Source organism: Myxine glutinosa, chromosome 8 (genome assembly GCF_964187855.1).
Source record: "Myxine glutinosa chromosome 8, kmMyxGlut1.1, whole genome shotgun sequence".
In the NCBI taxonomy this organism is placed as follows: Eukaryota; Metazoa; Chordata; class Myxini; order Myxiniformes; family Myxinidae; genus Myxine; species Myxine glutinosa.
In genome coordinates this window covers 127,648,062-127,671,380 of record NC_136268.1, presented here as the reverse complement: position 1 = coordinate 127,671,380, position 23,319 = coordinate 127,648,062, and positions in this window count along the sequence as shown.

The following is a 23,319-nucleotide window of genomic DNA, read 5'->3' as shown; positions in this document are numbered from 1 at the left end:
CAGAGTGATGACCAATTCAGCAAAGCGAAAAAGAGTTTTCTGCTTCCTTACGCAGTAGTACAGCGATCAAAAAAGTGGTGGCGTGCCCCAAAAAACTCTTCAGTAGAAATGACAGTGTGCAATGTTTTGATGTCCATAGCAAATTAAATTTGCTGGCGAAGGGAATCCTGAACTGTTCGAACGCTATCGGTGTGCCATTGCTGTCCTTGTTGAAGGCATTGAATGAGAGGAGCAATATTCCATCAAGTATGTATGGCAAGTGCACCAGAAGGTTTTAAGTGGTACAAATTAGGACCACTGAACCTGTGGCTTATCTGGGCCCTGGCCTAATGCTGTAACTCGAATTTCATAGCATTCTGGCTGGTGGGTCTGGATAGCACGATTTTTGAAGGAATTTATGCGATTTTCTAAAAAAAAATTGACGAGGTCAGTCATTTTGACACACTTCCGGTCACGTGTCCTGATCGAGCTTTGTAATCTCCGTTACCAGTCAGGAGCGGAACATTGCTGCCAAATTTCAGCCCGATCGGCCCAGCCATTTGGCCGGAAAAGTCAAAAAAGGCAATTGGCGGACGGATGGACGGACAGTGCACGATGACAATACCTTATCTGGAATTGAAATTCCAGATAAGCGAAAAATGAGTAGTCCCAGGGTTTTAAGGATCGGTGGAAGATCCCATTTCTCTCTCTGTAAATGTGTCGTATAGCACGACTCCCAGGTACAAGACTGGAGGGAATGAAATAACTAACATGGCAGGACAGTTACTCTGTCACTTTCTACCTTTTTTCATTCCCTTTTTCCAAAATATTTATGGCAAGTGTTGAGCAGATTTGGTGTCACAATGGTTCTGTAGTTCACCCTAGATCTGGAAGATCACTAGTTCGATTCCGACCCTGGCCAAAGCCTAAAACTCGTACGTGTTGCTTCCTTAGTATTTAAAGGATAGATCATGGACACAGCCCATAGGTTGTCTTCCATGCTGAGTATAATTTATTTTCTTTCACTATGCCTCTGATTGAGGAGGGGAAAGCAATGGCATCAAGATGGTGTCACTGTTACCCATAGTGCCACAGGAAGTTACATCACTTGCCCCGAGCACAATGACCGAGTTCTCTGAAATCAGGTCTGGTGTTGTCTCGTGTATTTGTCTGTACGTATGTATGTGCAGGTGATTTGTATTGCCACTTCTCCACGAGTCTTACTCCATGTAAAAAAAAAAAAAAAAATCACCATTTTTTATTTGTTTTCTTGATGAGCCATTAAAACCTTAAACAGGACTGGCTAAAAGTGATGTTGATGTAACATTTCCCCTTTTCACCTTTCTTTGCCTTTGTGAGGATATCTATAGAGAACAGGGTAGGTTGCTGTGATGTGCACATCCAGAGGAAAGGGTAGCTTGGTAAGGGGGAAAATAGACCATTATGATATTTTCCAGTTTTTTTGATGACAAGACTAAAACGGGGGTGTGCCACCCACTTCCACTATTTTGTAACTTCTCTCCTGTTTGTGGAACTGTCTTCCAAAGGTGGTTCAATCACAACCTTTCCTCCTTCAAGCAGGCAGTGCACCACAATTTCATGTCATCGCCAATCAATACCCATGATATTTTCTACCCACATTAACCCAACAGTAGCCAAACCTCTTACTTGCAGTTTTCCATATTTCCTTCCCTCCTCTCTTCTCTTCCTGTTTGTTCTTTCCTTTGCTTGTTTTCTCCAACTGTGGCTCCATTACACTGTCGGTGCATTGTTTTTTGTACTCTGTCTCCTAACTCTTCCATGAGTCTACATATTGTATAAAAAAATATATTTCCACATTTTTGTTTATTTTCATTTGGTGAAGAAGAAATGGTGCAAATTAGGAAGAGGTGAAAAGGAACAAGATCCCTGCTTCCTTTGACTGAATAGTTTTATTTTCAGCTTATGAGTGTTATATTTTGAAAGGTCAAGTTCAATTTATCTAATTAAATAATTGTTATGGCATCATGTGAAGTGCAAATTGAATATGTGTCGGAGTTGATCCGTCCATATCTTTGAGATATCCTGCTTCACAGACAAACAACCAAGAAATATGTCGTGAATAGCACGATAGTTGCAAAATTCGAATTAACAATATTTGCCAAGGAAACAGCAATTTGGTAATTTCAATAATTTGACCTATCAAGTGTTTTTCATGATGGATGTTGTGCATAACAAATGTGTTGTAATTGTTGTACATTTGTGCATTCTAATTGTTGCATAATCGGTGTTCTCCATGTTTTGGATGACATTGACCTTAACCTTTGACTAATTTCGATCAGATTTACAAACATATGCTACACATATGTATAAATAAGCTGTGTAAGTTTTAATCTGATATCTTGAAAAATTACTGAGGTTTGGGACCTTTATCTTTGCCACGTGCGACCTTTATCTTTGCCATGTGGGACCTTTATCTTTGCCACGTGGGACCTTTATCTTTGCCACGTGGGACCTTTATCTTTGCCACGTGGGACTTTTCTCTTTGCCACGTGGGACCTTTATCTTTGCCACGTGGGACTTTTCTCTTTTCCACGTGCGACCTTTATCTTTGCCACGAGGGACCATTATCTTTGCCACGTGGGACCTTTATCTTTGCCACGTGGGACTTTTCTCTTTTCCACGTGCGACCTTTATCTTTGCCACGTGGGACCTTTATTTTTGACACGTGGGACCTTTATCTTTGCCACGTGGGACCTTCATATTTGCCACGTGGGACCCTTGTCTTTGCCACGTGGGACCTTTATCTTTGCCACGTGGGACTTTTCTCTTTTCCACGTGCGACCTTTTTCTTTGACACGTGGGACCTTTATCTTTGCCACGTGGGACCTTTATCTTTGCCACGTGGGACTTTTCTCTTTTCCACGTGGGACCTTTATCTTTGCCACGTGGGACCTTCATCTTTGCCACGTGGGACCTTTATCTTTACCACGTGGGACCTTTATCTTTGTCAAATGGGACCTTCATATTTGCCACGTAGGACCTTTATCTTTGCCACGTGGGACCTTTATCTTTGCCACGTGGGACTGTTATCTTTGCCACGTGGGACCTTTCTCTTTGCCACGTGGGACCTTTCTCTTTGCCACGTGGGACTTTTATCGTTGCCACGTGGGACCTTTATCTTTGCCACGTGTGTCCTTTATCTTTGACACGTGGGACCTTTATCTTTGCCACGTGGGACCTTTATCTTTACCACGTGGGACCTTTATCTTTGCCACGTGGGACGTGGGACTTTGCCACGTGGGACCTTTATCTTTGCCACATGGGACTTTTCTCTTTTCCACGTGCGACCTTTATCGTTACCACGTGGGACCTTTATCTTTGCCACGTGGGACCTTTATCTTTTCCACGTGCGACCTTTATCTTTGACACGTGGGACCTTTATCTTTGCCATGTGGGACCTTTATCTTTACCACGTGGGACCTTTATCTTTGCCACGTGGGACCTTTATCTTTTCCACGTGCGACCTTTATCTTAGCCACGAGAGACCATTATCTTTGCCACGTGGGACCTTTATCTTTGCCACGTGGGACTTTTCTCTTTTCCACGTGCGACCTTTATCTTTGCCACGTGGGACCTTTATCTTTGACACGTGGGACCTTTATCTTTGCCACGTGGGACCTTTATCTTTGCCACGTGGGACCTTCATATTTGCCACGTGGGACCCTTGTCTTTGCCACGTGGGACCTTTATCTTTGCCACGTGGGACTTTTCTCTTTTCCACATGCGACCTTTTTCTTTGACACGTGGGACCTTTATCTTTGCCACGTGGGACCTTTGTCTTTGCCACGTGGGACTTTTCTCTTTTCCACGTGGGACCTTTATCTTCGCCACGTGGGACCTTCATCTTTGCCACGTGGGACCTTTATCTTTACCACGTGGGACCTTTATCTTTGGCAAATGGGACCTTCATATTTGCCACGTAGGACCTTTATCTTTGCCACGTGGGACCTTTATCTTTGCCACGTGGGACCGTTATCTTTGCCACGTGGGACCTTTCTCTTTGCCACGTGGGACCTTTCTCTTTGCCACTTGGGACTTTTATCGTTGCCACGTGGAACCTTTATCTTTGCCACGTGTGTCCTTTATCTTTGACACGTGGGACCTTTATCTTTGCCACGTGGGACCTTTATCTTTACCACGTGGGGCCTTTATCTTTGCCACGTGGGACCTTTATCTTTGCCACGTGGGACCTTTATCTTTGCCACGTGGGACCTTTATCTTTGCCACGTGGGACCTTTATCTTTGCCACGTGGGACCTTTATCTTTGCCACGTGGGACCTTTATCTTTACCACGTGGGACCTTTATCTTTGCCACGTGGGACTTTTCTCTTTGCGATCTCACAGCTTATCCACGGGCTGTGGGTGCATGGCATAAAATCTGTCCTCGATGAAACCCACAGAGTCACAGCATGTCATTTCCAGGAATCCTGAAGGCTAAGCAATGGATCCACCATGACCAATTAAATTGTTAGGGAATGTTGAATGAAGGAATTCATGAACATCTCGATGATGAAAAAATGGAAAACAAACGTTAATTCAACGAGAAGCTGGATATGTTGAGTACTAAACAAAACTTCAAACATTTCTCTAACCATTCTATCAAAATCAAAGTTTCAATTGGAAGTTGTGTATGCTTGTATTCACAAAATAAAAATGGATGGGCCTACCTATTTATAAGAGACCTATTAATAGATACCTATTGAAGGAACACCATATTTGATTTTCTTGGATGTATAGTAGGTGGTGTTTACACACACTGACAAGCGACCACCCGGATCTGTGAATATGTCTGAACACGTAGGAGTTGTTGCCAATACAGCAACTACATTCTGGGATAGCGAGCGTTGTAACCTGTTTCTACCCACAATACCCATGTAAAAAGCACAACCACTTTCTACCCACCTTTTTTGGCAGGGATTTTCAACTTGGCCAGCTGACTGGTGAAACCTATCCTACACTTTTTAGTAATGCATCATTGGATATTTAACATCCACCCATTAATACTTGATAGGACACCCAGCTTAACATCCATCTGAGGGAAAGCAAATATACCCACGAGTACACACCTCACATGTAGGTATGCTACTGCCGCACCATCCTGTCAAATTTCCATACTAATTCAGATTCCATAAACATACAGAAATCATGCTATGACTAGTAAATGTAAAATCCATCCATTCATGGATGTAAATATATTGTCCATCTATTTCTCGTTTGAGGAAGAGTTGTACAAGTTTGCCAGATCCTGAAGACGGTATGGAAAACTGTATATGTTTGTGACATTATTAGAATGCGTAAATCTTTCTTTGTCAATAATGGAAGTGGTCGATGCGGAAAGCAGGACCTCTCCAAAACTGATATTACTTGTATCATTTTATGTACTTTCCATTTGCAACACTGGCACTTTCGTTTATTAATAATATGTATAAAATCACAAATATAAGGTGCAAAAGCAAAGAGCTCGAAATTGAAATTCTCGTTCATGGCTCTTTTGCTTTTATATTGCAGTTTGAATGTTTTTCTTTTGATTTTTCCATGATAATTATTTGCAACAATAGTACAATAAAATTGGTTGCACTTCGTATCCGAAGAAGGCCTTTCACATGAAACCTGCAAACTGCTTGGTCAATTTGTTTATCGTGAGGAAGCTACTGACCAGACAGCAACAACACTCTCAGATATCAAGAAGTGTAGCACTCGCTACATGCAGTCCAGGCATTAGGAATTTGAAATTTGTTCAGGTTGTCAAAGACAAAACTCACCTCGTCTTTGCAAAGGAAACAGGGATCTTTAATGTCCAGTAACAAATGCATCAATGATATTCTCACCGTCTTTTTAGAGCAATTTATTTGTGACTTTCTTTTTTGTATACTCTAGCGTGGATCGGCTCACTGCGCTCGCCTCACCACTCGTCGTCGCAGGGGCACAGACTTGTTTTAACTGAAGATAATGACTTCACTGAACTTGAGTTGCTGTGTTGTTGTGATTTACACCAATCATCATACAAACATTTCTTTTGTACAAATTTATTTGTAATATTGGTGATATTATTTATCTGTAATTTATTTTTAATATTGGTGATATTATTTATTTTGTAATTTATTTGTAATATTGGTGATATTATTTATTTGTAATTTATTTGTAATCAAAAAGGTCCATATGGTGTAAAGCTCTAAATGGTCAAGGGTCCAAGCTAATGGAAGTGGTCTGTGATGGTGAAGCTTCTTATGGGTCTTTGGGGTCTAAATGCTCTTCACAGTCTTTAATTAATGGTCTTTGGGGTATTTGTGTCTTAAGGGTCTTTTGGGTCCTCTGGGTATTTTGGGTCCTCTCAGACTTTTGTGTGATCTAGGGCTTTAAAGATATTTGGGGTATTTTGGGTCCTAGAGGTCATTTGGGTCTTCAGCATATTTATGGGTCTCCTGGGTATTTTGCGTCATCTGGGTCTTTAAGGGTCTTTTTGTATACAGAATCGAGATTCGTGTAAGAGCTACCACATTAAACATGAAAACAAGTACACATACATTCAAAGTACACCGCCCCATGCCAAATAATTAAATATGCTGCAGCGCGGCATTGCCGGGGCGCCTCCGGCGCCCGGCAATACCGCAGTGCAGCTCATTTAGGCTGCCTTGGGAGGGAGAGGTGTACACTAATTGATTGATTAATTGTATAATTAATATCAATAAAAGATTATCACAAAATATTTTCATAATCAATTGGCTAATCGCATAACTAAACCACTAGTGCTTCATCCGAAGATGTATCTTTTAGAAATTTAATTAAATAAGTCATTTATAAAAAATTAAATAATTAATTGATTACTCAATAAATAATTAATCGATTAATCAATAAATAATTAATAGATGAAATGATTAATCAATAAATCAAAAATATCCTTGATAGCCATATCACTTGGTCACTCATGTCCAAATATTAGCTTCCCAGCTCAAAAGGTGCCTGAGATATTGGCCAAATGAGAAAGAAAATAAATAAATGATTAATAATGAAAATAAATAAATAATAATCATAAAAAAATTAAATTATTAATCAATTTGGTCAGAGAACACATAAACTACCACTATTTCATCAGAATCTGTAACTTAAAAAAAAAAATTTTTTTGGTCATTAATGGAATAATTAAATAATTAATCGATTAATTGATTAATTAATAAATCAAAAATATCCTTTGCAGCCAAATCACCTGGTCATTGGCATGTCCAAATATCAGCTTCCTAACTCAAAAGGTGCCTGAGTTAATGGTCAGAAGAGAAAGGAAATTTGATTAATTAAATAAGTACTTAATTAATCGATAATAATTAAATAACTCCTCAATTTATTGATTAATCCAAAAAAAAAAATACCGTTTTTGACAAAGGACTTGCTCACTATTGTGCCGAAATTTCAGCTTCCTAGCTCAAAGGATGGCTGAGATATCGCCCGGACAAACAAACAAGAAAGAAAACAAGTACACATACATTCAAAGTACACCGCCCCATGCCAAATAATTAAATATGCCGCAGTGCAGCTCATTGAGGCTGCATTGGGAGGGAGAGGTGTACACTAATTGATTGATTAATTGTATAATTAAAATCAATAAAAGATTATCACAAAATATTTTCATAATCAATTGGCTAATCGCATAACTAAACCAGTAGTGCTTCATCCAAAGATGTATCTTTTAGAAATTTAATTAAATAAGTCATTTATAAAAAATTAAATAATTAATTGATTACTCAATAAATAATTAATCGATTAATCAATAAATACTTAATAGATGAAATGATTAATCAATAAATAAAAAATATCCTTGATAGCCACATCACTTGGTCACTCATGTCCAAATATTAGCTTCCCAGCTCAAAAGGTGCCTGAGATATTGGCCAAATGAGAAAGAAAATAAATAAATGATTAATAATGAAAATAAATAAATAATAATCATAAAAAAATTAAATTATTAACCAATTTGGTGAGAGAACACATAAACTACCACTATTTCATCAGAATCTGTAACTTAAAAAAAAATTTTTTTTGTCATTAATCGAATAATTAAATAATTAATCGATTAATTGATTAATTAATAAATCAAAAATATCCTTTGCAGCCAAATCACCTGGTCATTGGCATGTCCAAATATCAGCTTCCTAACTCAAAAGGTGCCTGAGTTAATAATGGTCAGAAGAGAAATGAAATTTAATTAATTAAATAAGTACTTAATTAAACGCTAATAATTAAATAACTCCTCAATTAATTGATTATTCAAAAAACAAAAAATACCGTATTTGACAAAGGACTTGCTCACTACTGTGCCGAAATTTCAGCTTCCTAGCTCAAAGGATGGCTGAGATATCGCCCGGACAAACAAACAAGAAAACAAACAAACAAGAAAGAAACCAGAGTGAAAACTGAGTACTCTCTTTCAGCGTGCGTCACTGCCGAGCCCCCTTTGGTGCCCGTCAATGACGATTTGCAATGCCTGGAGATGGCATAGGAAAGGAGCGGTGTACAACAAGTACAAATACATTCAAAGTACACCGCCCCATGCCAAATAATTAAATATGCTGCAGCGCGGCATTGCCGGGGCGCCTCTGGCGCCCGGCAATACCGCAGTGCAGCTCATTGAGGCTGCATTGGGAGGGAGAGGTGTACACTAATTGATTGATTAATTGTATAATTAAAATCAATAAAAGATTATCACAAAATATTTTCATAATCAATTGGCTAATCGCATAACTAAACCACTAGTGCTTCATCCGAAGATGTATCTTTTAGAAATTTAATTAAATAAGTCATTTATAAAAAATTAAATAATTAATTGATTACTCAATAAATAATTAATCGATTAATCAATAAATAATTAATAGATGAAATGATTAATCAATAAATCAAAAATATCCTTGATAGCCACATCACTTGGTCACTCATGTCCAAATATTAGCTTCCCAGCTCAAAAGGTGCCTGAGATATTGGCCAAATGAGAAAGAAAATAAATAAATGATTAATAATGAAAATAAATAAATAATAATCATAAAAAAATTAAATTATTAATCAATTTGGTCAGAGAACACATAAACTACCACTATTTCATCAGAATCTGTAACTTTAAAAAAAAAAATTTTTTTGTCATTAATCGAATAATTAAATAATTAATCGATTAATTGATTAATTAATAAATCAAAAATATCCTTTGCAGCCAAATCACCTGGTCATTGGCATGTCCAAATATCAGCTTCCTAACTCAAAAGGTGCCTGAGTTAATAATGGTCAGAAGAGAAATGAAATTTAATTAATTAAATAAGTACTTAATTAAACGCTAATAATTAAATAACTCCTCAATTAATTGATTATTCAAAAAACAAAAAATACCGTATTTGACAAAGGACTTGCTCACTACTGTGCCGAAATTTCAGCTTCCTAGCTCAAAGGATGGCTGAGATATCGCCCGGACAACCAAGAAAACAAGAAAGAAAACAAACAAGAAAACAAACAAGTACACATACATTCAAAGTACACCGCCCCATGCCAAATAATTAAATATGCTGCAGCGCGGCATTGCCGGGGCGCCTCTGGCGCCCGGCAATACCGCCGTGCAGCTCATTGAGGCTGCATTGGGAGGGAGAAGTGTACACTAATTGATTGATTAATTGTATAATTAAAATCAATAAAAGATTATCACAAAATATTTTCATAATCAATTGGCTAATCGCATAACTAAACCACTAGTGCTTCATCCGAAGATGTATCTTTTAGAAATTTAATTAAATGTCATTTATAAAAAATTAAATAATTAATTGATTACTCAATAAATAATTAATCGATTAATCAATAAATAATTAATAAATGAAATGATTAATCAATAAATCAAAAATATCCTTGATAGCCACATCACTTGGTCACTGTCATGTCCAAATATTAGCTTCCGAGCTCAAAAGGTGCCTGAGATATTGGCCAAATGAGAAAGAAAATAAATAAATGATTTACAATGAAAATAAATAAATAATCATAAAAAAATTAAATTATTAATCAATTCGGTCAGAGAACACATAAACCACCACCATTTCATCAGAATCTGTAACTTTAAAAAATAAAAAAAATTCGTCATTAATCGAATAATTAAATAATTAATCGATTAATTGATTAAGTAATAAATCAAAAATAACTTTGCAGCCAAATCACCTGGTCATTGGCATGTCCAAATAACAGCTTCCTAACTCAAAAGGTGCCTGAGTTAATGGTCAGAAGAGAAAGGAAATTTGATTAATTAAACAAGTACTTAATTAATCGCTAATAATTAAATAACTCCTCAATTTATTGATTAATCAAAAAACAAAAAATACCGTTTTTGACAAAGCACTTTCTCACTATTGTGCCAAAATTTCAGCTTCCTAGCTCAAAGGATGGCTGAGATATCGCCCGGACAAACAAACAAGGAAATAAATAATAATCATAAAAAAATTAAATTATTAATCAATTTGGTCAGAGAACACATAAACTACCACTATTTCATCAGAATCTGTAACTTAAAAAAAAAAATTTTTTTTGTCATTAATCGAATAATTAAATAATTAATCGATTAATTGATTAATTAATAAATCAAAAATATCCTTTGCAGCCAAATCACCTGGTCATTGGCATGTCCAAATATCAGCTTCCTAACTCAAAAGGTGCCTGAGTTAATAATGGTCAGAAGATAAATGAAATTTAATTAATTAAATAAGTACTTAATTAAACGCTAATAATTAAATAACTCCTCAATTAATTGATTATTCAAAAAACAAAAAATACCGTATTTGACAAAGGACTTGCTCACTACTGTGCCGAAATTTCAGCTTCCTAGCTCAAAGGATGGCTGAGATATCGTCCGGACAACCAAGAAAGAAAACAAGAAACCAGAGTGAAAACTGAGTACTCTCTTTCAGCGTGCGTCACTGCCGAGCCCCCTTTGGTGCCCGGCAATGACGATTTGCAATGCCTGGAGATGGCATAGGAAAGGAGCGGTGTACAACAAGTACACATACATTCAAAGTACACCGCCCCCATGCCAAATAATGAAATATCCTACAGCGCGGCATTGCCGGGGCGCCCGGCAATACCGCAGTGCACCTCATAGAGGCTGCATTGGGAGGAAGAGGTGTTCGCTAATTGATTGATTAATTGTATAATTAAAATCGATAAAAGATTATCACAAAATATTTTCTTAATCAATTGGCTAATAGCATAACTAAACCAGTAGTGCTTCATCCGAAGACCTATCTTTTAGAAATTTTATTAAATGTCATTAATAAAAAATTAAATAATTAATTGATTAATCAATAAATAATTAATCAATTAATCAATAAATAATTAAGCAATTAAATGATTAATCAATAAATCAAAAATATCCTTGATAGCCACATCACTTGGTCACTCATGTCCAAATATTAGCTTCCCAGCTCAAAAGGTGCCTGAGATATTGGCCAAATGAGAAAGAAAATAAATAAATGATTAATAATGAAAATAAATAAATAATAATCATAAAAAAATTAAATTATTAATCAATTTGGTCAGAGAACACATAAACTACCACTATTTCATCAGAATCTGTAACTTAAAAAAAAAAAAATTCTTGTCATTAATCGAATAATTAAATAATTAATCGATTAATTGATTAATTAATAAATCAAAAATAGCATTTGCAGCCAAATCACCTGGTCATTGGCATGTCCAAATATCAGCTTCCTAACTCAAAAGGTGCCTGAGTTAATGGTACGAAGAGAAAGGAAATTTAATTAATTAAATAAGTACTTCATTAAACGCTAATAATTAAATAACTCCTCAATTAATTGATTAATCAAAAAACAAAAAATACCGTTTTTGACAAAGGACTTGCTCACTATTGTGCCGAAATTTCAGCTTCTTAGCTTGAAGGATGGCTGAGATATCGCCCGGACAACCAAGAAAACAAACAAACAAACAAACAAACAAGAAACCAGAGTGAAAACTGAGTACTCTCTTTCAGCGTGCGTCACTGCCGAGCCCCCTTTGGTGCCCGGCAATGACGATTTGCAATGCCTGGAGATGGCATAGGAAAGGAGCGGTGTACAACAAGTACAAATACATTCAAAGTACACCGCCCCATGCCAAATAATTAAATATGCTGCAGCGCGGCATTGCCGGGGCGCCTCTGGCGCCCGGCAATACCGCAGTGCAGCTCATTGAGGCTGCATTGGGAGGGAGAGGTGTACACTAATTGATTGATTAATTGTATAATTAAAATCAATAAAAGATTATCACAAAATATTTTCATAATCAATTGGCTAATCGCATAACTAAACCACTAGTGCTTCATCCGAAGATGTATCTTTTAGAAATTTAATTAAATAAGTCATTTATAAAAAATTAAATAATTAATTGATTACTCAATAAATAATTAATCGATTAATCAATAAATAATTAATAGATGAAATGATTAATCAATAAATCAAAAATATCCTTGATAGCCACATCACTTGGTCACTCATGTCCAAATATTAGCTTCCCAGCTCAAAAGGTGCCTGAGATATTGGCCAAATGAGAAAGAAAATAAATAAATGATTAATAATGAAAATAAATAAATAATAATCATAAAAAAATTAAATTATTAATCAATTTGGTCAGAGAACACATAAACTACCACTATTTCATCAGAATCTGTAACTTTAAAAAAAAAAATTTTTTTGTCATTAATCGAATAATTAAATAATTAATCGATTAATTGATTAATTAATAAATCAAAAATATCCTTTGCAGCCAAATCACCTGGTCATTGGCATGTCCAAATATCAGCTTCCTAACTCAAAAGGTGCCTGAGTTAATAATGGTCAGAAGAGAAATGAAATTTAATTAATTAAATAAGTACTTAATTAAACGCTAATAATTAAATAACTCCTCAATTAATTGATTATTCAAAAAACAAAAAATACCGTATTTGACAAAGGACTTGCTCACTACTGTGCCGAAATTTCAGCTTCCTAGCTCAAAGGATGGCTGAGATATCGCCCGGACAACCAAGAAAACAAGAAAGAAAACAAACAAGAAAACAAACAAGAAACCAGAGTGAAAACTGAGTACTCTCTTTCAGCGTGCGTCACTGCCGAGCCCCCTTCGGTGCCCGGCAATGACGATTTGCAATGCCTGGAGGTGGCATAGGAAAGGAGCGGTGTACAACAAGAAACCAGAGTGAAAACTGAGTACTCTCTTTCAGCGTGCGTCACTGCCGAGCCCCCTTCGGTGCCCGGCAATGACGATTTGCAATGCCTGGAGGTGGCATAGGAAAGGAGCGGTGTACAACAAGTACACATACATTCAAAGTACACCGCCCCATGCCAAATAATTAAATATGCTGCAGCGCGGCATTGCCGGGGCGCCTACCGCAGTGCAGTTCATTGAGGCTGCATTGGGAGGGAGAGGTGTACACTAATTGATTGATTAATTGTATAATTAAAATCAATAAAAGATTATCACAAAATATTTTCATAATCAATTGGCTAATCGCATAACTAAACCACTGGTGCTTCATCCGAAGATGTATCTTTTAGAAATTTAATTAAATAAGTCATTTATAAAAAATTCATTGATTACTCAATAAATAATTAATCGATTAATCAATAAATAATTAATAGATGAAATGATTAATCAATAAATCAAAAATATCCTTGATAGCCACATCACTTGGTCACTCATGTCCAAATATTAGCTTCCCAGCTCAAAAGGTGCCTGAGATATTGGCCAAATGAGAAAGAAAATAAATAAATGATTAATAATGAATATAAATAAATAATAATCATAAAAAAATTAAATTATTAATCAATTTGGTCAGAGAACACATAAACTACCACTATTTCATCAGAATCTGTAACTTTAAAAAAAAAAAATTTTTTTGTCATTAATCGAATAATTAAATAATTAATCGATTAATTGATTAATTAATAAATCAAAAATATCATTTGCAGCCAAATCACCTGGTCATTGGCATGTCCAAATATCAGCTTCCTAACTCAAAAGGTGCCTGAGTTAATGGTCAGAAGAGAAAGGAAATTTAATTAATTAAATAATAACTTAATTAATCGCTAATAATTAAATAACTCCTTAATTTATTGATTAATCAAAAAAAAAAAAATACCGTTTTTGACAAAGGACTTTCTCACTATTGTGCCAAAATTTCAGCTTCCTAGCTCAAAGGATGGCTGAGATATCGTCCGGACAACCAAGAAAGAAAACAAACAAACAAGAAAAGAAAACAAGTACAGATACATTCAAAGTACACTGCCCCCATGCCAAATAATTAAATATGCTGCAGCGCGGCATTGCCGGGGCACCTCCGGCGCCCGGCAATACCGCAGTGCAGCTCATTAAGGCTGCATTGGGAGGGAGAGGTGTACACTAATTGATTGATTAATTGTATAATTAAAATCAATAAAAGATTATCACAAAATATTTTCATAATCAATTGGCTAATCGCATAACTAAACCACTAGTGCTTCATCCGAAGATGTATCTTTTAGAAATTTAATTAAATAAGTCATTTATAAAAAATTAAATAATTAATTGATTACTCAATAAATAATTAATCGATTAATCAATAAATAATTAATAGATGAAATGATTAATCAATAAATCAAAAATATCCTTGATAGCCACATCACTTGGTCACTTATGTCCAAATATTAGCTTCCCAGCTCAAAAGGTGCCTGAGATATTGGCCAAATGAGAAAGAAAATAAATAAATGATTAATAATGAAAATAAATAAATAATAATCATAAAAAAATTAAATTGGTAATCAATTTGGTCAGAGAACACATAAACTACCACTATTTCATCAGAATCTGTAACTTAAAAAAAAAAATTTTTTGGGTCATTAATCGAATAATTAAATAATTAATCGATTAATTGATTAATTAATAAATCAAAAATATCCTTTGCAGCCAAATCACCTGGTCATTGGCATGTCCAAATATCAGCTTCCTAACTCAAAAGGTGCCTGAGTTAATAATGGTCAGAAGAGAAATGAAATTTAATTAATTAAATAAGTACTTAATTAAACGCTAATAATTAAATAACTCCTCAATTAATTGATTATTCAAAAAACAAAAAATACCGTATTTGACAAAGGACTTGCTCACGACTGTGCCGAAATTTCAGCTTCCTAGCTCAAAGGATGGCTGAGATATCGCCCGGACAACCAAGAAAGAAAACAAACAAACAACCAGAGTGAAAACTGAGTACTCTCTTTCAGCGTGCGTCACTGCCGAGCCCCCTTTGGTGCCCGGCAATGACGATTTGCAATGCCTGGAGATGGCATAGGAAAGGAGCGGTGTACAACAAGAAACCAGAGTGAAAACTGAGTACTCTCTTTCAGCGTGCGTCACTGCCGAGCCCCCTTCAGTGCCCGGCAATGACGATTTGCAATGCCTGGAGATGGCATAGGAAAGGAGCGGTGTACAACAAGAAAGAAAACAAGAAACCAGAGTAAAAACTGAGTACTCTCTTTCAGCGTGCGTCACTGCCGAGCCCCCTTTGGTGCCCGGCAATGACGATTTGCAATGCCTGGAGATGGCATAGGAAAGGAGCGGTGTACAACATGCACAGACACAAAATATACAATGAAGGGAGCTGGAGACAAGAAGGGGAGAGAGAGGGAAGCACACAAGCACAACAACAGTAGAGAAGAGGGACGTCGGTAGATCTGAGGAAGGGGGAGGGCTGAGGGAGAAGGGGAGAGGGGTACATGGTATAAAGCAAATGAACACTTCTCGGAATTTCAGGAAAGAAGTTGGAGATTGAAAGAGGCGGATTTGGGGTGTTTTAACGGGGGTAGAAAAGATCAAGGTTTTGGATGGAGAACCATAAGAGAATGGTGGTGGTGGTTTGGACCATAAGAGATGGTGGTGAACAGCTGTTTTGAAGACCTGGAAGGACAAATGAGATTGAAGAGGATTTGGAATTTGGTTCCACAGGTGAGTAAAAAGAGGAACAAAGGCAGTTGCCATCTGAGCATTCTCCATCGTGCGAAGTCCTGTCTTGGCACTACTGAGCTTCTCACCACATACTAATCCTGCCCCACACCTAGCTCGGCTTCACACTAGAAACTAAAGCTTTCAGAATCATTGGAATCTCCCGTGATTAAGCTGATTCCGAGGGCCTTTCACTCACTCACCACAGGCAGGTTGGTGGTGTTGTGGAATTTTAAAATAGCCTTTGAATTGATTTGACAAGACTCAAGAGAATTAAATATCCACATTCGTCTCAGAAGACAATCAATGATTTAATGACACATGGTAAGACTTGATTCATTTCCACCAAAAGTATTTACAGAATACACTTCCATTTGAGTTATACATACACGAATAAAACGAAATCACTACGCTACATTCAACACAGATCAACACTACATTTAATACATCACAAGTGAACCAAGAACTCTCCGAGGGTGCTGTGGCATAGCTTTTTATATAGTCGGAGATCAAAGAGCGGGGTCAGGTAAGGTTCAAGAACGATAACAGGCATTTCGTGTCGTCAACTCGTTGGGTCAGCTCTTTTTCTTTCTTCATATGCAACTCTCCCAGCCATAAAATGTCAAGTCATGGAGAAAACAGAGATTTCTAACATCTTACAAAATAAACAAAGCCTTCTGTTTCTAATAGATAATATGCCTTCGTGTGACTGAGGAGATCGGTTGCTTCTCAATCTCTAAGAGAAAAACAGGGTTGGACAAAGTTCGAATATATATCATTCTTATAAGTTCTATGTATTAAAACTTTTTAATACATATGTGTATATAGGTGTCGTATGAAAAGTCATATCATATAAAAAAATATACTATATATGCAATATCAGGCTAACATAGGACAATATCTCTCTATTCTTTAATCGAGCTTTCTTTGCTGCGTGTTTATAAAACGAGATAGGCATCACAGCTTGGGTTGAAAGTCTGCCTCTAATGTGAGCCTATTGAATTGTTATATAGTTCATAGAATGCAGTTAACACCGATTAATATATATATTCATTAAGTTTACGTATTTTCAATGGCAAAGTCGAGGCTCAGGTAAATCTACTTGATTTACACAAATTACGTACACAAATTAATTTTCTTCTTCTACATAACAGTGGTCTTCCTGTCTTCTACCGACCCCTCTCCGACCTTGCTTCTCCTGCGCTGTCTGTGATCTGCCCCCCAAATATTCCTGCAAGACGCTCTGTGCTCTGCCCCCCAAATATTCCTGTCAGCAACCCTCTTCTGGCGAAACTGCCAAAATCAAGACTCTCTGCTCACCTTCACTCTTTCAATCCTCTTTTCTCCCGCTTCTGGAACAAACTCCCTCACTCTCTTCAATCCCACACCTCCCTCTAGGTCTTTAAAACAGCTGTTCACCACCATCTCTTATCTTCCCCCATCCAAAACCTTGATAATTTCTACCCCCGTTAATACACCCCAAATCCACCTTTTTCAAATTCCGGTTTTTTTCCTGAAAGTCTGAGTAGTGTCCATTTGTTTTATCCCATGTACTTCCCATTCCACACATCTCCCGATGTCCCTGTTCTCTGCTGGTGTTGTGCTTCCCTCTCTCACCTCCCTCTTGTCTCCAACTCCCTTTATGATATTGTTACGGACCGCGGATAAGATGTTGTTTTGCCGAGCGGATGGCACCGTGGCCCTAACAGTTACCCCGACTAACCCGATTCCTGAACGTTGGCCGAATCGCGCCACAGATATTCAATGGGGAAAAGACTAAAGCGAAGGATGTGAAGAAGAAGAAAGACAAAGGGTAAGGAATACAAATATAATTTATTTACTATTTACAGGACCAAAAAAACCAAGGAGAAGGAAAGATAATAAAATAATATACAGAAGAACTCAGAGACACAGTGCAATGCTAGCTTACCTACAGTCTTAATTAATACCCTGGGACAGAACAAACAAAAGACAGACTCACATGGGGAATGATGACAGGAATGGCAGGAGGTGGATGGCTGGAGGGGGAGGAAGGTCCAGCTGGAACCGCAGCACAGTCGGGTCGGGGATGAGCAGCCGCCGCCCTCTCTCGATCGGCGCGTTTAGCAGCCGCCGTTCCTTCGCGGCCTCACTCGAAACTGCCGTCAAGGCCCCGAAGCTGCTGGGGCTGAAGCTGCGGTGGCTGAAACTGCTGTGGCTGAAGCTGCGGTGGCTGAAACTGCTGTGGCTGAAGCTGCGGTGGCTGAAACTGCTGTGGCTGAAGCTGCGGTGGCTGAAGCTGCTCTTTCAGGGATCCCTTACTCAACTCTCCTCTCAACTCAACTCTTCTCAACTCAACTCCCTTGGGGGCGTTGGGGCCGCGGGTTATATAGGCCACACCCTCGAACCTTCGCAAACCTCCCCGAGCGTTCTCTCTCCGCCCTCTCAAGCCAAACCCCCTTGTACTTGGTTGGTTGTTCGGGGCTGGCTCACTCCTCCCCTCTATGACGATGGGCGGGCACGGCACGCCCTTCTTCCCCGAGATTACCTCGGGTGATGGCGGCAAATGTAGTTGGCAGTAGAAGTTTTGGGAGTGGGAATGGGGAATGAAAGGGGATCTATCTATTTCACTTGGTGCAATGGAGTATTTCAATTAATGGAAGACACAGCCTTACACTAACACACATAATAAGGATATAACTGTCAACAAAGATATATCGTGTCCTGCATGTATGTTTTATGGACTAACTACGGGAACGCCCTTTGACCTTTATACAACCACAAACGGAGGGAGGAGGGGCGATATTTTACAACAACCTTTTACAACAACATTTTACCACAACAATAAAATTAAAAAAAATTCTCATATCCACAACAATATGTTATATGCGTTATCTCTTACACGAGCATCGACTTAGTATGGATGGTCGGTCTCTATCCCCTCTTCCAAAGAAAGGAAATAACTCCCAAATGTCATGTTATTATCATTGAACTTAAATGTACTATAGCGAGCCTTTTACGGTAACCAACAGAAACATTTATACAGAGCATAACCATTTAGACTGGGGATGGTGAGTATGTATTTTTAAGTGGTGAAGCCACTTCAATATTTGGCTGCGTCCTTTCATCCGACCAGCAAAAAATGAAGAAGAAGAATCTTCCTAACCCACCACGTTTAATTGTCCCCCGTCGCACCGCGGAGCAAAAGGGGGACTATGGTTTTCCCCTCCATCCGTGCGTGCGTGCGTGCGGGCGTGCGTGCGTAAGCGAAGGACCGAATTCTAATTTGGTGTGGGCATAAGGAAGTGGGCATAAGGAAGAACGCTATTGAAAATTGGGTCGCCACGTCAAATTCCAAGATGGCCGCCGCCATGTATGTCTGAACCTTGTGAGCGGAATATCTTGAAAAATAAACGAACTACTAACTTATAATCTGGTGTGTGGGTGTATCTCGGCATAAGGGAGAACGCTATTGAAAATTGAGTCGCCACGTCAAAATCCAAGATGGCCGTCGCCATGTATGTCTGAACCTTGTGAGCGGAATATCTTGAAAAATAAACGACCTACTAACTTCTAATCTGGTGTGTGGCTGTATCTACGCATAAGGAAGAACGCTATTGAAAATTGAGTCGCCACGTCAAAATCCAAGATGGCCGCCTTGCGTCTTCCACTTTGTCAACTCACATCACTCTACCGACGGGGGACCGAGGCCTAACGCTTGTTTTTCAAGATATTTCGCCCCACACAACTTCAATTTACTTCCAACATCCTGATACCCTTCAGAGAAAGTAATATACAGTATTTGGAAGGTGCCATTGCTGCCCATCCAGCCATCCATCCAGCCATCCATCCATTCTAAAGGGTAATTATAAAGGGTTCTAATGGATTCTAAGGGATTCTAAAGGGTAATTCTAATGGGTTATAAAGGGTAACTCAATGGGATCTAGGAGGTTCTAAAGGGTAATTTTAATAAGTTCGTTCGTTTCGTGGGTTTTTTTTCATTTTTTTCTTTTTTTTGTATACAAAAAGACAAACTGACACATAAAACATAAATCATATGATAAAGGGAGTGGGAGAACAAGATGGAGAGCAGGGACAGCGGGAGATCTGTGGGAGGGAGAGGGCTTGGGGGGAGGAGGCATGGGAAGGGGGAGGAAGCATGGGAAGGGGGGGGCGGGGGGTGGGAGAGATTAAAAAAAAAAACACATGGACACTGCTCGGACTTCCAGGAAAGAAGTCGGTATTTCAAAAAAGTGGATCTGGGGTGAAATTAACGGGGGTAGAAAAGATCAAGGTTTTGGATGGGGGAAGATAAGAGATGGTGGTGAACAGCTGTTTTAAAGACCTGGAGGAAGGAGTGGGATTGAAGAAAGTGTGGGAGTTTGTTCCAGAGGCGGGAGAAAAGAGGAATGAAGGAGTGAAGGTGAGCAGAGAGTCTTGATTTTGGCAGTTTAACCATAAGAGGGTTGCTGGCAGATCTTGTGCGACCTGTAGGAATATTTGGGGGACAGAGCACAGACACCTGCCTGCGGTGAGTTTGTCTTTTGGACACCTGCCTGCGGTGAGTGAGTGAAAGGCCTTTTGAGCGAAGGCCCCGGATATTTGAGGCCTTGATTTAATATTTATAAATGGACCACTTACCAAGGTCCTAACTGTACCACTTCCTTCGGTCCGATTTTTTTTTTTAAGTTTAATGAAGAATGATATGGTAGGCCTATTGGAGCGCTGTCGTCAACATTTCCATGGGTAATTGGCAACAGTCGAGTCACGATTGATTGATGTGCAGGGCGTGAGAAGAAAAGCTTAACTATTTCTGTCCCTCTGCACTCATTGTTATCTCACCTCATGAGTCAGAGCAATGTACCATATCCTATTCTTGGTCCCAATAAACACTCTTCAGCCATATTTTCACAACCATTGGATTTCAAAATGAATGTAGAACATGATTTTTAAAATGTCGGCCTATTTTTAATGATGAACTTTTTACATTGGGGCCCATTTATCAGTTTTAATAAAATGCACAATATGGCCAGATCCTTAACTCAGAAATGTTTTCAAATTGTCTTGTAATGCCATCTGCACACCCTGACTGCCATGTGATGTTTCAATAGTACAATTTGCTTCTTTAATCTGCAAAACGTGAGAAATTTGAACTTACCCCCACGCCTCCACCATCATATAATTTATCACCTACAAGGTTCCTTTTTGAATCCTATTCCCTTCCACAACTCTCAGTCTCTCTGCCTCACTCCTTCCTTCTCACTCCCTTTGGTTACAGCACCTCCCAATTTTTACCTTTTCTCCCCACACAACTTCAATTTCCTTCCAACATCCTGATACCCTTCAGAGAAAGTAATATATTCAGAAGGTTCCATTGCTTTATGTCTCTTGCTGTTTTGCATCCTTATCAATTATTATTATCAATTTTTTTTATCAATTTTATTTTTATCAATTAATGTCTATGTCTATAGAACATATGTCTATCCATTTATCAATTTATCAAATTTATCAATTTTATCAATTATCAATCAATATTATCAATTTTATCAAATATTATCAATTTATCAATTTTGCATCCTTATCATCCTTATTAGTGTAGCAGCATAGCAAACCTGTTGTGCATTTTGTGATACAAGCACCAAATTTGGCACAAATGTACATTAATATGTTGCGAACATTTTCAGATATTGGGCCACTTGAAATTCCGTAATTTTTTTTTTCAAATTTTTTCAAATTTCGTAATTTCAAGTTTTTCGGGTGACACCGTCACAATTTCGGTCTTCGAGGCCGGCCGATATAGTGGGGCGGCTTAGCCCAAATATTCAAAAGAATTGTGCATTTTGTGATACAAGCACCAAATTTGGCACAAATGTACATTAATATGTTGCGAACATTGTGTGGTCAGCAATGAAGACGAGAGTCTGAATTACATGTATGCAAAAGAAAGACCTTGTGAACCAGTGAAGCAAATACACGGGTAAGCATGAATGAAATCTAGGGCATGATATAATTTCCATGATGTTTACCTCTACACTCAATGGTGGAAGGAGGTAATGTTTTGATCCCAGCTTGTCTGTATGTCTGTTTGTCTGTTGGTCCACAAAATTCCAGACAAAGCTTGTAGTAGTGGTAGTTGTAGTGGTAGTGGTGATAACAGAAATTGTTATATAGAACTGAACTTATATTATTATTATATGCAGAAAATAACTTCATTTCTATATGCCCTGCAGTGGACAGGTTAATTGGTTTATGCACTGAAGGGGTCACCCTGGTGTGCACTGCTGTGTTCTGCCTCACTGAGTTGTTCAGGTATGATGTACTCAGCACAAGCTTCCGGTCGGCCCGGAGGTGGGGGTGCGGGGCCTGTCACGGAACGTCAAAACAAACGGCCTGCCGGGGCCGCCCAAAAGTCGGGCGTGAGGGGCGCGTCCACTAATGGAAAGCCTCTCGCTTCCCAGATCGAGGGCCACGTGGTCAGGAGAACCTCGTCCCTTCCGGTCACACTTTGCCTATCGGCCGGCCTCGAAGACCGAAATTGTGACGGTGTCACCCGAAAAATTTGAAATTACGAAATTTGAAAAAATTTGAAAAAAAAAATTACGGAATTTCAAGTGGCCTAATATCTGAAAATGTTCGCAACATATTAATGTACATTTGTGCCAAATTTGGTGCTTGTATCACAAAATGCACAATTCTTTTGAATATTTGGGCTAAGCCGCCCCACTATATCAATTAGCTCTTTCACGAGCCTCGATTCAGTATACAAAAAAAAAGTGTCCAACAAATGAATCCCTGATGGACATTGTGGATTAAGTATCATAAGGTGTGTTGGTGGCTTCCTGTATCTTTTATATGGACAAGGTGTCACAATGAACAAAAAACTTCCTTTCCATCATGATTCCCCGAGGTGTGGTATATTGCTCTGAATCCACCTGTAAGTCTGTATCAGAGTAACTGCCTTCCAACAAATTTGAACCCACAGCTTTTGAGAGATCGGCTGTCCATCCATTCATCCATCTGTCCATCCATCCATCTATTATTCATCCCTATGTCCATCCATCTGTCTGTCCATCCATTCATATGTCCATTCATTCATTTATCCATTCATCCGTCTATCCATCCATCCATCTGTCCATCCATTCATATGTCTATCCATTCATCCATCTGTCCATACATTCATCTGTCTATCCATTCATCCGTCTGTCCATCCATTCATATGTCTGTTCATCCATTCATCTGTCTATCCATCCATCCATCCATCTGTCTATCCATCTGTTCATCCATCTGTCCATCCAGCCATCCATCCATCCATCCATTCATCCATCTGTCAATCCAGCCATCCATCCA